This window comes from Oxyura jamaicensis, chromosome 2 (assembly GCF_011077185.1).
Source record: "Oxyura jamaicensis isolate SHBP4307 breed ruddy duck chromosome 2, BPBGC_Ojam_1.0, whole genome shotgun sequence".
Classification (NCBI taxonomy): domain Eukaryota; kingdom Metazoa; phylum Chordata; class Aves; order Anseriformes; family Anatidae; genus Oxyura; species Oxyura jamaicensis.
The window spans coordinates 6,457,717-6,472,015 of record NC_048894.1 but is presented as its reverse complement, the minus strand read 5'-3'; the positions used below and the strand labels follow the sequence as shown (position 1 = coordinate 6,472,015).

The 14,299-nt window shown below is 49.3% G+C and overlaps 1 long non-coding RNA gene across 1 annotated transcript; it reads left to right on the top strand.

The window, feature by feature from the left end:
• Positions 1 to 470: 470 nt before the first annotated feature.
• On the top strand, positions 471 to 13,410 carry LOC118162988. Its single transcript, XR_004748764.1, has 2 exons — positions 471 to 639; positions 10,226 to 13,410. It is a non-coding gene; the product is annotated as an uncharacterized LOC118162988 (long non-coding RNA).
• Positions 13,411 to 14,299: the final 889 nt, after the last annotated feature.

The window sequence follows — 14,299 nt, the reverse complement described above, 5'->3', positions numbered from 1 at the left end:
ACGTGTGCACATGAAGCGTAGGCAATGCATTAATTTCTGCACGCACATGTGTGCTTGTGTCAGCCTGCCTGCCCCCAGCACGTGGCTGTAGTGTGGGAAGAGGGGTTCCCTGGGCAGACCTCTACTCACTTGTCAATTTTATTTTCTGCTGACACCTCCACCTGAGTTGCAAAGGGTCTGGTTCGTGGGAGGAGGCAGAGCCAGAACTTCCAAAGGTATTGATCAGGAAATCTCTGTGCCTATGGATGCGGCCCCACGGCTTGTGCCAGCTGTGACTGTGATCACGGCTCTCTTTAGACCTTTTTTTCATGAGCCTTGAGACCACGTGTGGGTTCCCAGGGAGCTGTGGCTGCAATCAAGTGTGGCATTTTGGCAGGACAATGACAGAGGCACAGCTGGGGTGACAGCAGGGGGAGCAGGCCAGCCCCATGGCCGTGTTCTTGTGCTGGGCTCTTTTTGGGGAAAGGATGGGTGCCTGCAGGTGGCCTGGGCCAGATGTGACAGAGGTGGGACAACCAGAGGAGACCCAGGGCACAACACAACTACCAGGAGAAATGGGCTCTGAAGCCCTCTTGCCATCAGGCAGGGATGTTGGGACCCAAGAAGAGCTGAAGCCTTCTTGCAAGCTGTCTGCTCCAGGTAAAAACACATAAAACGAGACAAAAAACAAAACAAAACAAAAAAAAACAACTGGCCAAACCTTCACCTGGTGCCAGGAGCATCCCGATATCAGCTGGGCCCTGTCCTTGCAGGCTCCCCAGCCGCCCCGCTCTCTCCTTCCTCCCCAGCCCCCTTCTTCACCGGGTTAATTTTATTTTCCCCTCCAGGGGTTTGCGAGCGCTCGCTGAAACGCGCAGGCCAGCTGCCTGCCGGTGGCAGCAGGAAAACAAGCAGACAAAGCAGATGGGCCCAGCAGGGGTGGAGGAGCGCTGTCTTCAGCGGGCCATAGGCTTCACTAAAGAGTAAACAGCTCTCCGAAGGGAGCCGGGAGCTAACCCCAAACCCGTCCCCTCCGAAGTGCTCAATCACAGCACATTAACGAGAGCGCCTGGGCTGCTGGGGGAGAGTAAACAATGAGAGGCTGCGCTGGCGGGAGAGTGGGAAAAGCGCAGCCCCCCTCCAGCTAATATTTATTGTAAAAAGGGTGTAAAAAGTGGCTTGTGGCTCAGCGTGCTGTCAGCGAGCCGCGGTCTTTGTCACCGCTCGTCTTCTTTCGGGAAAGCCGCCCTTTTTCCTTCCCGGGCACCCGTGCATGATGCTGGATGTCCGAGGAGCTTTGGTGAGGCTGGGAGGATGAAACAAAGGCTGGAGGTGCCTCCCTGGTGATTCCCTGCAGCTCGATGGCTCCCCAAACCCGAGCAGGGATGGTACCAGCGGCTCACATCTCCCACAACACCATGGCCACACTGCCACCCAAGCGAGCTGCTCCTGTTGGGGAGGTGGGCAGCGTGTTCAGGGGCCCAGAGCTGTTCGGGACCAGGAGGGGGTGATTCTCCTCCTGTCCGTGCCAGCAGGATGTCCCTCGTTCGGTTTGAGCGGCTCCTGATTTATGCCTAAGAACAGGAGCCCCCTTGCTGGGCGCTGCTCTTTCATCTGCAAGGTTGCAGCGAGGTTTGTTTGCAGAGCTCTTGGCACAGCCCTGGATTCCTTCTCCCCCTTCCCCTTTTCCTCCGGATCAGCTGCAGTTTTCCCTTTCCTTTGGCTCCCCCTGCAAAACCGATTGACCTTGCTGGGCTGTGCCTGACACATGAACCATGCAAAAGCCTTTCTTCTCCCCGGGCCCGGTGCTTGCTGGGGAACGTGGCCACCCGGAACAGCGCAAACAGGAGGCCCCCAGCAACCGTGTGCTGCATTTCTGGGGGCTGCTTCGCCTGTAACGCTGGACATCCTTGGGACTGGGTGAGTGCACGTGTTGTGGCTGAGTCTCCCCGGTGCTCTTTGCAAATAATGTTGCCATCACTAAAAATGATGGCTAAATAAATAATAAATAATTTCAAGCCAGAGTTTGCAAATGTCAGTCCCAGTGCTCCCTGCTCCCAGGGGGGTGTATCCACACAGAAAGCGCACAAGGACAATTTGTTCTCCTAGAGACCAAACACTCAGCACAGCTTTGCAGGAAAAGCGAGCCAGGGGACATGCAAGGAGCTGGCCTCACCTGTGGTGGCTTTGTGTTGTAGCCAAGGGCAAGAGTTGCCGATGCTTGACCTGTTGGGCTGCACAAGACCTAATGAGAGTCGTGAATTTGCCATAAATACGGTCTGACTGGTGTTTCTTTTTGTCTCTTGAGGGTCAAGAAGCATGGGGAAGAGACGAGTGGTCTGCTGCCTGGCTGAGCTCACCTTTGCAGCCATTTCGGTGGGCTCCTACCAATCCAGCGAAGGCAAAGCACTCCTTTACCTTGTCCCGAGCACACGTTGGACCTTGGCCCCATAGCCGCATTTTGGAGCAGGTTCAGCTTTGTGGTGTTACTCATCGGCACTGCAAGAGAGAGGTTTGGGAGCAGCTTTCCTTGGCACCAGGTGGAAACAGAGCTGATTTTTCAGGCCTGCCTGCAACTGCTAAGGTAACCTTTTTCTGCCTGCCTTTTGTATTAGAAGCTGGGGTTTGGGGCCAGTGAACGTATCAAGGTGTTTTCTTGCTCTTGTCTACAGCAGTGTGTTTCTTGTGCTAGCTAGTGTAACTGTGTTAGAGGCCTTGGTGAAACCCGAGCATCACCCAATTCAGTCATCACATAGCAAATAAAATATCAACAGTAACCTGTAGCAAATGCAAGGGTGGAGCTCAGAAGAAGTGCCCAAGTGACTGGGAATGTATCAAAGAGTGAAGGCACCTCCAGCTCTGGGAAGAAGAAGGTCCCATTTCCACAAAAAGGCAATAAATTGGCCAGAGTAACTATCTGGTGACCATGCAGGCTGAGCATCTTCAGACTTGAAACATAAAGCACAAGGGTCTCATGGGGAACCCAACCCTGTCTGGGGGGTATCTGGCAAGGGGAGCTCTCCTTGGCTGGGATGTTCCCCAAATGACCCATTCCCACGCTCATGGATAGCAACAGAAGGCTTTCGTGGGACTCGGGGAGTGCACTGATGTAACTTAACAATGGGATCCCCCCCTTTTTCTGGAAAAGGCGTCTTCAAATTGAATAAAATATAAAAGCATTTCCTTCACTTAGCTCTCCTACGATCAAATTCCTCTGGTGCTGCTGGTGGGCTCCTATTTTCCCTGGGCAATACATCAATTTGATTTTCTCCCTCAAAGGATTAGTCGCTGAAAGACAACATCGCTTTTTTCCCCCCAACTTTTCAGCTGCCTGCGGGTGCTAGGGGAATACCAGTGAAAGGAGCTGTGCTCTGCTTCTTTTTTGCTCATTTTATTTCTCATGCTTGCTTCCTCTCTGATCTTTCCTTTCTTTTTTCCTCCCCCTAAATGTCCTCCTTCCCACCATCAGCTGTGCCTGCAGCAGCTGAGCGTGTCCCAGTGTCTGTCCTGGGCATGTGTCTGTTCCTGTCCCTCCCCTGCCAGGCTGAATCCTGCATCTTTTCATCAGCGTTGAATAAAATTACCGATAGTCCAGGCACATAGACCCTGCTGCAGGGCAGTTTTGCAGAGCTGTACACTTGGTGTAAGCGTAGAATAATTTGACATCTACAGCCGGCAGTGGCAGAGCCCTGACTCTGTTTCTATGGGACTGCTGGGGATGGGCAGCTTTCCTCAAACCTGATAAATATTCAGCAGCCCTCCATCTCCCCCAGACGCAGCAACAATTTGCTCTGGTGGCTGAACATGAACGTTGTGGGCTCCAAACATGCCCCGATGCTTTTAGTGCACAGTGACCATGCCAAAGGTGACTTCTGCACTGCTGGCCCCTGGCCTTGGGGGTCACACTGGTGCTGATCCCAGGGGAGGTGAAGAGCTTGCAGAAGTGATTCGTGAGCAGACTGCTCTGCCCTCCTGGGTGCTGCTCTGTGTAGGGCTTCAAATGGGGAGGTCCTGGGCAGGGAGATCCACATGGGGCAATGGCGTTCCTTGGAGGAGCTTATGGGGGCTTCATATTTGGCCTTTCCATAGTGATTTAGGAATGGCTGTCCCTGAGGCTGTGCCTCTTAATTTCATGAGATTGCATGTTTTAGGGGTCTTGAATATTTATGTGCTCTGTTTCCTATGGCAAGTGAAAATGCTGCCTTCCCCCTGCCCTTCGGAGGGCCCCCCAGGAGGCACCCACCACAGCTCCTGCATTTGGGACGGAGTCTGCCTGCTTCCCTGGGGTATTTTGGCCCAAAACTCTGCGAAGCAGCTCCAGGTTGGAAAAGACAAGGAGCACGCTGTGTTCCTGGCTGCCCAGAAGTTATCCATCAGCCCAATATGGGCCTGATGTCATGTTAAGGACGAGAGCTTTCCAGGCAACTTTTAAGGATGCTGTGAAATTTCCTCAGTTCGAGACCTCAGAGTGTTCTGGGGTCCCTGGGAGAGGGGGTCTCTTGGCAGTACATCCCACAACTCAGTGCTGTTTTCCAGAGCTGTTTGCCAGCAAATTGCCAGGATTCGAAATTCAGGTGGGTCGCAGGATGAAAAAAATATCCTTCCCCACATTGCTCTGACCTCTGAGGTAGATTATTTGTTAAAGGCATTACTGCTCCCCTTGGGAATGGTGTCTTCCTCTGTTTTATGCTCTGAGGATGTGGCTCTTTTCATGTTTATCTTTGATTTGAGCATTGTAAAGAGCAATCCCTCGCACTTATGCACTTCATTGTATTCTGGCCATGAGAGATTCTCCCCCACTGTTTGTAGCTCTCTTTTCAGTGCAGCTAGTAAAATATTTGAACAGAAAAAAAAAAAAAAAAAAAGAAAAAAAAAAAAGGAAAAGAAAAAAAAAAGAGACACTAAACAGCCTCCAGCATTTAGAGGATAAAATGAGATGTAAGGCAAGGATGGCTGTGGTTAATGCATGGGGCTGGGAGGCCTCAGATGGACCATGGCCTCTCTTAGCTTCTCTTCTGTGACTTTTTTTAAGTTAGTTGACCTCCTCCTGTACAGCTCTGGGGTCTTTAACAAGCACCACATTTTCTGCATGGAAAACCCCTGCAAAAGCAAAGCCACAGCCAGAGTTGCATGATCTGGGGTGGGGGGAGCTGATTCTAAGTTAGCTCAACTCATGGCAGATGAAGCTTGGGCGGAAGAGCTCAGGCAACTATGTGCTGAGCTGGTCGGGTGTGAGGGGCTGCACACAAGCAGACGCAGCCCCCAAGGCCAAAAGAGTCAGGATTTTCCCTGACTCCAGCATTTTTCCCAAGCAAAGACTTGGGAAGCTGTCAGGCTACAGGCAGCAAGAAGTTTTGGAGCACAAGTAGGACACGTTTACTGGAGCTGGTTGCAATGTGGTTGCATGTCAGCATGGAAGCTGATTTGCACGGGGTGGTTGCAAGCCAACGGCTCATCCACTGAAGAGTAAATTAAATTTCAATGGGCTACAGCAGGCAAGCTGGAGTCAAAGGATCCTAAGGCTCATTTCTTCCTTTGGAAGCCTGCTGAGAATTCAAAACCGAGCCAAGCTGGCATGAAGGGGCATCATGGGGTTAAAAGCAGAGAAATGTAGGAACTGACTGCAGCGGTGGGAAAGGGTTGGTTGAGGAGACATCTCCAGTGGGCAAGGGTCTGTTGCAGTCCAGATAATTCCCAAATAAGCTCTCATGATGCAGAGGGTTTTCTTCTGGGGCATAATGGTACATTTGAGGACAGAGCACAAAGTGAATATTTGACATAAATAAGCTGATGTTCCTATGTGGGAGAGGGGCAGAGGGAGCCTGTGAATTAATGATCAGCTTTTAATTTGTCCTTTCATTGGAATCAATGAAAATGTCAGGATGATTGAGGTTTATGTGCTCATGGGAAAGATGCGAGCCCAAGAGAAAGAGATCAGGGCTATTTTTTAATATATATATTTTTTTCACTGCAGAAGATGCTTCCCTTCATCTCTAATAACAGAAAAGGGATGGTAGAAAGAGAAAAAGCAGCCTGAGATGTGCCACTTTGTGGAGCTGATCTGAGGATGTTGATCCCTGCGAGTGGCTGCAGTCACCTGGAATCAAACTGTCTGTCCTGTGCTGCTGTGCCACGGGTGAATTTCTCAGGAAGCCTATGCAGTGCTCAGGTCTCGGCAGAGTCCTTGAACCTACTGTCTTCAAGATATTGGCTTGAAATGTTGGCTGTAGGGGTGGAAATGTTGGCCTGTGGTTGAGGACCCCTTTGCATGTCCCCTCTGTCATGACAGAGGCTTCAGGTAACCCCATGGCAGTGGGAATGCTTTTGCAAAGCACCAGGCAGGCCACGGCCTAGTTAAATATTCATGGTGACAAAACGCCACGAGCACAGGGGAGCTTTCAGCAACTGCTTCACCCCAGATCACAGACACCTGCTTGCTCCAGCAGGGCTCCCACAGTGGATTTCCATCCTTCCTCCACACTCACCTGCCCACCTTGGTCAGCACCAAGAACAGGGCAAGGATGAGCTGGGCTTTGTATCTCAGAGCATCAGTGTATCAATACCCCATTTTTGTAACTATTATTATTATTTTGATAGAGCAGCCCATGCCCTCCTCGGTGGACTCAGGAGCTGAGGCCTTCTCCAGGTGGGTCAGCTTCCAGACCTCTAGCTCCTCTCTTGCTCCTGCACTGTTGGCTCGGGCTGGGTTTTTGTTGCAGAAATGTTGTCATTCCCGGCACTTCCAGACATGAGCAACACCACCGTGCTGCTGCCAGCAAACACAGCTCTCGACAGGAGCTTTGTGATAATGTCAGCTCCGTCATTTCCAGGCGGCTCAGGAACTGACCTCACCGTTGCCTAATTTAGAGCTGGTGATGCTGAGCACAGGGAACGTGAGTGCTCAGCACCCGTGGTTACAAAGCTGGCTGGCTGGCTGCTCAGCCCTCCGGCAGGAGACCTTTGGGCAGCCTGCCCTGAACCAACGCCACGTCTCAGGGACCACTGAGCTTCCCTGGTGGCCTCAGCAAGGACAGGATTTAGCCAAAATGAAGGTCAGCTCTTACACCTACCTGGAAATAGATTGGAAGGAATGGGAGCCAGGGTCCTGGCTTCCAGCTACATTTCTTGTCTCTTTTGAGATGAATATGATTCTCTCGTGGAGGGCAAAAAACTGCATTTTCAATTGATCCACAATCCAGCGTAATGCCCATCCTATGACCCCATTGCTCCTTTCTGCTTCAGGGAAGACACTAAAAATGCTACTGTTATGGAAGAATTTACTCAGAGAGAAACTTTCCTACAAAATCCTTGTTTTGTCTTCTTCGTCTTCCCCCATCTCTCCCACCAAGGGGTTTTACATCCTTGCTGAACTGATGGGGCTTTTTTAACTCCTTGTTTTATTACTCTTGCTGTTCTTGTTATCAAAATGTCCAATCCTGCCTTAAACTCATGGCTTGTAGAGATGTGCAGTGAACTGAGCTCTCTCAGGTGTGTGCACTCACATGAGCAGTGAACTGCATGGATGAATTGTGCTTTATGTCAAACCCTGGCCCCAGAAGTCTTCCAGTGAAGTGGTTTTTAGTGGCTTTAGTTTCCCAGCTGATTATTTAGCCATCTTCAGCAGAAAGTTGTCTCAGTGAAAATGAGAACTCGCCCACATTCAGGATAAACTCAGGGTTCTTTTTCTTTTTTTTTTTTTAGGTTTGGAAAATGTCGGGCTGTCTCTGGTGGTGGATGTGTGTGTGTTTTATTTTCTGTGTGTGGCATCACTGCATATGGCTCGGATTGCTTCAGTAGCTGTAATAGCAAAACAAGCTTTTCTTTATTCAAAAATGGAAATGGAATGATCAAACTGCTCAGACAAGAACTATGTGCAATGCGTTATTTTTTATGTTTTTACCAGTAATTCTGTAGTTATCAATAACAGTAACTATCATTACCATGACTCTTCATGCTCTTGCTTTCTTCATCGCTCCTGAGTCTTTCTGTATTTGCAAAACATTATGATAGCCCATTCCTGTTTGTTTTCTGCCCGATGAGGATGTTGTAAATTCTGCTGCAATCTGCCTGGAGGCTATGGTAAGCCAAAGAAAGACGGTAGTTTGTGCAGTGCAGGAATCCACACCCCTGCACAGGGGTGGTACAGGGGATGCTGCAGCAGTGAGGCACCAAGTTGGCCCTTACCCAGCCTCTGTAGAGATGTGCTGCTGGGGAGCATCCCTATGTCCTTGGGGTGAACATCTCTGGTCACAGGGATGCTCTGAATATTGGGCTAGGGATGCCCAAAATAGGGACTTGCAAATACAGCATAGTGCAATTGGCTAGGTGGAGCAGGGGGAACCTGAGATCCAAGGGTTGCTAGTGGAGAGCAGCTTCAGTGGAAATCTTACAGGAAAGAAGGCTCTGGGTAAAGAAAGGGATCTGCAAAAACCCATGTCCCTTTGTGAATTTAAGGTGGAAAGAATTTTAGGCAACTGATTTTGTTGCCACTACACAGATATGTGATTTGAGAAAGAAGAAAAAAAAAGGGAGAGAAATCAAAAGTTTTCAGATTCTGTATTCTTGGATGGGGCTTTGCTGAGCTTTCTATGTTTTCCCCCCCCCCCCCCCCCTTCCCGAATTTGGCACAGTCAGTGCAACAGAAGCTAAGATGATACATATGTTTTATAACAGTAATGCACATAGCAAGTTTAAAAGCAGTTTATCAATGTCTCTCCCTCTTTCTCTCTTCTCTCTTTCTCTCTATTTTCTGTTGTTTTTCGTATAGGTTCTGCAGCTTAAGCTGAGGAGCTGGATGTCATTTTGCTGAGGGAACAGCAATGACACGCTGTTTGGACAGGGCTGACATTCTTGCATTTCTGGTGTCCAGGAGAAAATGACAGCCAGATAGTTCTCTTTTCTGCACATCACTTCTCAAATGCTGGCTGTGACCATAAAAGCATTCATTTAGAAGAAAATTCACTTTCAGAGGGGAATTACCACTGCTCAGTCTAATTAGGAGGAGCAGAATGCCTAGCACAGCGCATGGCACATTTGGATGTAATGGAGACCCTGAGAAGAGAAATAGCTTCAACTCCCCTAAAGGTGTTGGCCACTGTCGACTGGATGCATCATAGGGCACAACAGCTATGATCATTCAAATATTTAGCATCCAATACCTAAAAGGTTCACAGTACCCTTTATTTCTGTACTGGACAAGGCCCATGCAGCCCACAATTTTATGTATCAAGGGAAAGTCCAGCACTGCAGAGGTGGGAAGGCTGTTCCATGTACAGGTCTTGCTTTAAAGACATCTTAAAAGCAAATATTGTCCCATTGAATACAACATCTGTCCGTGAGGCACAAACATGGTTGTGGACCACCCTGGTCTGGCACATCAGCAAGTCCTGGGATGGGATTAAGAAGGATATAGCACAGGATAGAGGTTTAGGTTATTGGCTGTTGCTTGCTGTTGTTCTACTGACTTCCATGAAGCTAAGCTGAATTGCATCTACTGAAACCAAATCCATCTAATTTTTTCCCCTTGCCTCTTATGTTCGGGCTTGATGTATTACGTCTGGAAGCAAACAGAATAAGATGCATTTGCTGGATTGTGTCTTTTCATTATCCAGACAGAAGGAAAAGGCAGTTGACAAAGTTTCAACAGACGGTGCATAGTTGTTGTTTATGTTAAACAAAACGAGAATGTGCAGCATTCGGGTGTATAAACAGCATGACAGCAATAAGCATAAAACATAAGATTGGAAGCAGATTTTACTTTCAGGCCTTGGGGAGCAGATGGATCTGAGATCATTGTGCATTTGTGTACATCTCCAAGACCTATAGAAACTCATTTATTCCCCATGTCGATGTGTTTTACAGGAGTCAAATGCGGCACGGCTGCAAATGGATGCAGCTCCATTGAACATAATGGGCTGGACCCAAGCACCTAGATCTGTCTCTTAAACTGCCCCAGCTACACTAAGAGGGTGGAGAGCTGCTTTAGCCTTGCTGCCGGAGATTGCCTTGTCATCTTAACGTTCAGGTGGCATAAAGATGAGGCAGCCCCTATTTGCATCTGCTCTGTGCTCAGGCTGGAGGGAGGAGGACGGGAGAGGAGTTACAGCCAGTGCAGGAAACGTGCACAGAAGCTGGTTTACTCCCCATATATAAGACATATGATGTATATATATGCATAAATATATATATATTGATATATGAAGGCTTACATTTTTCTCTTGATTGCTCTTTCCTTACCCCATTCCAGACCTTGCACGAAGCTGAGCCCAGCTGGAAGTGGAGATGAGGCTCAGATGATGGAGCTGCAACTGTGTGTACCTGTGTGGCTCAGGCCTGATGCTGTAGGACAGGGGAGAAGCCAGGCTTGCTCTCCATAGAATGGTAGAAACAAGGCCATCGCCTCTCGGTTTTGGTGGGCCAACTGGATCAGTTGAAAGGCTGCCCTGATTTGGTACTTGCAGAGGCAGGACCACACCGACTGCCCATTATGTATGGCCCTGATTCCCCGGCAGATCTGTGTCATTGAAGTCAAGGACATAATGAGGGATTTCAGTCCCAAGCAGAGACTATCCAAGCAGGTGGGAAAGTGACGGGCCAGCGTCCAGCCTTCAGAGCACAGACCAAAGGGAAGCTGTTTTAAATAGCAACAATGGCCCTAATCCCCCGGCAGGATGGAGAGATGCAGATTGGTAAAGGGAAGAAAGGGCAGAAAATAGCAAGCACAGAAAGTGTGTATATGTGAGAATCCCTTTCAGGATGCATTAATGGGATGCAGTGAATAGGAAGAAGAGACCCCAGTGTGTGTTTTAAACAGATTCCTGGTATAATACGAACCCCTGTAAATGGAGAGCTGCACAAAAGAAATAATAAAAATATATCACTGTAGTCAGTCTCACTGGCTGTGTCAGTGTTTAAGCACATCAGAGCTCATCGTTAATGAAGAGACAGAATAACACGAGCAAACAAGAGGGCAGCTGGGAGGAAGAACATAAGGACCACGTTGGGGTCCCAGTGAGGTTCCTCCCATTGCAGCTCCAAGAAATAAGGGGCCAGGCAGGAGAGAAAGCCCACCTGCCGGGCACGGCTTGGCAGAGACACCTCTGGTGATGGTGTGGGGATGCGCTCACCTCCTCCATCGCCAGCTCTCCTGCAACAATTCGTCTGCAGCAGCCGCTCGCCTCCGAGCGATGAGTTTAATAAACGATCATCATGTGCAAGCCATGCATGTATGTGAGAGAGGATGGGGACGTGTATTTTTAAACGCGAAAACTCCCACCAGCCGCAGGCTGAACATGGGCTGCGTGATCTTCAAGGGAAGGAGGAAAAAAGCGTGTTGGTTTTCTCCAGAATTGGATCATTTGCTGCAAATTGGGTGGTTGATCGAAGAAGAGTTATGGAAAATCTGGTCTGCAGCGGGGAGTAAGTTCAGGGTGGTGTGAATTTTAGGATGGGCTGCTAGAAGTCTCATCCCAGGAGAGGTACTTGGTGGTTTCTGGAGACCAAGCCAGAGTCTCAGCATCAATAATCAGTCATCCATATGCACCCACACAGAGATTTTTCTTCTGCTTTTATTTATTTATTTATTTACCATAGAAGAAAACACATTTGTGACCCTTATGCTGAAGACCATGGTCTGCTTGCACAGAAGTTAGTAGGGTACATTACAACAGCCACGAGCTGGCCCCCAGGGCTAGGTTTTGGTACCCTACAGCCTCCTTTGGCTCAACAATATTGATGCGAGGGCATCTAGAGCTGTATTTGGTGCTCTTGGTCTCTGACTCTTTGAGGCAATTGGGAAAGTAGGAGGGGAGATGAAGAAAGGTATCCTACAACCCCCCCAAACCTTTCCAGTAACCCTTCAGGATGGAGGACGGTGACCGAGGGAGGAAGGTTATGGGAAAGAACAAGTAGATCATAAAGGGCAGAAGTAAAGACTTTACAAAAACATTCTGTAGGTTTAACCTAAATACCCCTGGCCTCTCTTGGCCTCTGGGGCCTTATTATTGCAGCGGGGGTGTGCTTATGCATGACAAGGGACTTTAAAAACAAGCAATGGAAAAAGCCTCAGCCTGACCCGCAGTTCCCCAACACCACTGTATGAGTTCCTCACCGTCCCCTACAAATCTGCACATCTCTCCCAAATACCTGCACCCCTCAGCCAAAGAGCCCCAAACAGGGGCAGGGCTCAAACTCAGCTCCTGGAAGCTGCTGGGCGACGTCTGAATGTGTACTGAAGTGGCATTTCACCCCAGAGCCCAATCCCCAAACCAGCCAAAGGAAAAGGGAAGGACAAAATTTGGTCCTGCCTCATTTGTGCCGAGGGGGCACTTCACAGCAAGCGCAAACACAGAAGTCGCTTTGACTCCTGCGTGGATAAACTCTGGAATCCAAAGGATGTTTGAGGACAAATTTTCAGAGGTTGGCACGTACGTACTGACTGTAAAATTACTTCACAGAGCCTGGCTGTGCATGTTAAATCCACATTTGCCTGCGCAAACAAGGTGCTTATGCATGCAGTTAGACGTTTTGCAGACACAAAGGCGCAGGCAAGTTCAGCCCTGGCTTTCTCCACCTTTCTGACTGTACTTAGCGGTACTTTTCCCCAGCCAGGAATACTTCCCAGGGACCAGTGTTTGCAAGGAAGAGCTCATGCCGTGGCCCCAGATGGAAAGGCTTTAAGCTCAAAGCTTAGCTTCAGACAGACCGTTTTAATTGGGATGGTTCCCAAAGCAATGAATAATCAGCCCTGAGTTTTAAATTACCTCAGAGGAACGTCTCCTCGGCACGCAGTGGGAAGGTGCCTGCCGCACGAGTTCTCACTCCTCCTTTGATGCTGAAGATTTGGCTCGCGATGGCAGCAGGTATAAGCCCAGAGTGGCTGCTAGAAAACACTCAAAACCACCCTGATTTCTGCCCCAGGCTGTGAAATGATGCTCGGACCTGCAGGCAGCTTCAAGCTGTGCTAATGCTTCTGACTTTTGAGTTTGGTCTGTACCACCAGCTGGTGGCTTGAGTTAAACTCCCCCACGATGCTTTGGGAGCACTGAGCTTGGGCTGCCTTCATCCAGACTTCGTGGATGGGGTTCAGGGTCCTTGCTCTTCCCCAGAGAGAGCCCTCCAGAGCAGGGCTTGGCTGCTGGAGAACAGGGCTGAGGAGTGGGCCTGTGCAGGGTGGACCTGGGCTTGAGGGTGGGCTCAGAGGTGGTGGAGATGGGCCAGGTGGGCTACCAGGGGATGGTGAGTGTTATATCAGTGCTGGGTACTGCAGAATATCCTCCTGGCTCCAGCAGGTGAGAACAGGCTGTGTTTTACCCGTACAGGGAATCGTGCTGCAAAAGCAGCTGGTCATATACCTCAGTGTTTAGAGGCAGAGGGAAACCGTGCTGCTCTTGGGGAGATAATAAAGGCCTAAACATCCACAGGCTTTGAAAATAATTGTCTGAGTAAAGTATGCTCCTAATCCTGCCTCTCCCACGACACTCCTGTCTCCCTGATGATCTTTGTCTCTTGCTCAGCTATCCGAGAAAACTCATGTTAGTTAATAACAGCAGCTTGGGGATAGAGATTACAACCAGGGCAACATAAATAAGACATTTGTTTTCAACAAATGGGATAGAGTGTCTGATCTGCCACGCTCGGGTTTGGCATCCTCAGAAATTTAAGGCCTGATATTCGGTGTCCGGTGCATCCATAACAATGTGGATTCATCACAGCCCTAATTATAGCGCTCAGATAGCTCACATGGGGTAGTGTGAGGCTTCGTTATAGGTAATATTTATAAACAGGCCAGCGATCTTCCCAGGGAAAGGGCTCTTAAGGAGAGATGTGTTATGGTGATTGCTCCACAAGGCATCGTGGGGAGCTTGGCTGCATGAGCCTGCTCCCCCTCCACACAGGGTCTGGTCCCCCCATCCCGCTCCCTGCATGCATGCTTGGATACACAAACCTATTTGCTGCACTTTCTGGCTCCTTTTGGGGGAAGGGGGATGTCTGAAAATAGTGATTTCCCAGCTTGGTGGAGGGCATGTGACAAGCATGCCGTTGTGTCTCAATGGGCCACTGCGGCGCTCGGCTGCAATCATGTGGCTTCATCACCTGACTGTATAAATGAGTTTCCCTTGACAAGATTCGATCCCTTTGGGCCCCTTGACTAATTACCTGCTATTGTGAGAGGGCCTTCTCGTTGGGAAAAGCTGCTCTTGTCCCCCAGCAAGAGCAAAATAGAGAAATAAACAAAAGCCTGGAGATCAGAGGGCGCTCATTTACTCTCCATATTTAGTGCCACATGAAGGGCTGTTAATTATGTTCCTCTTTCACAACA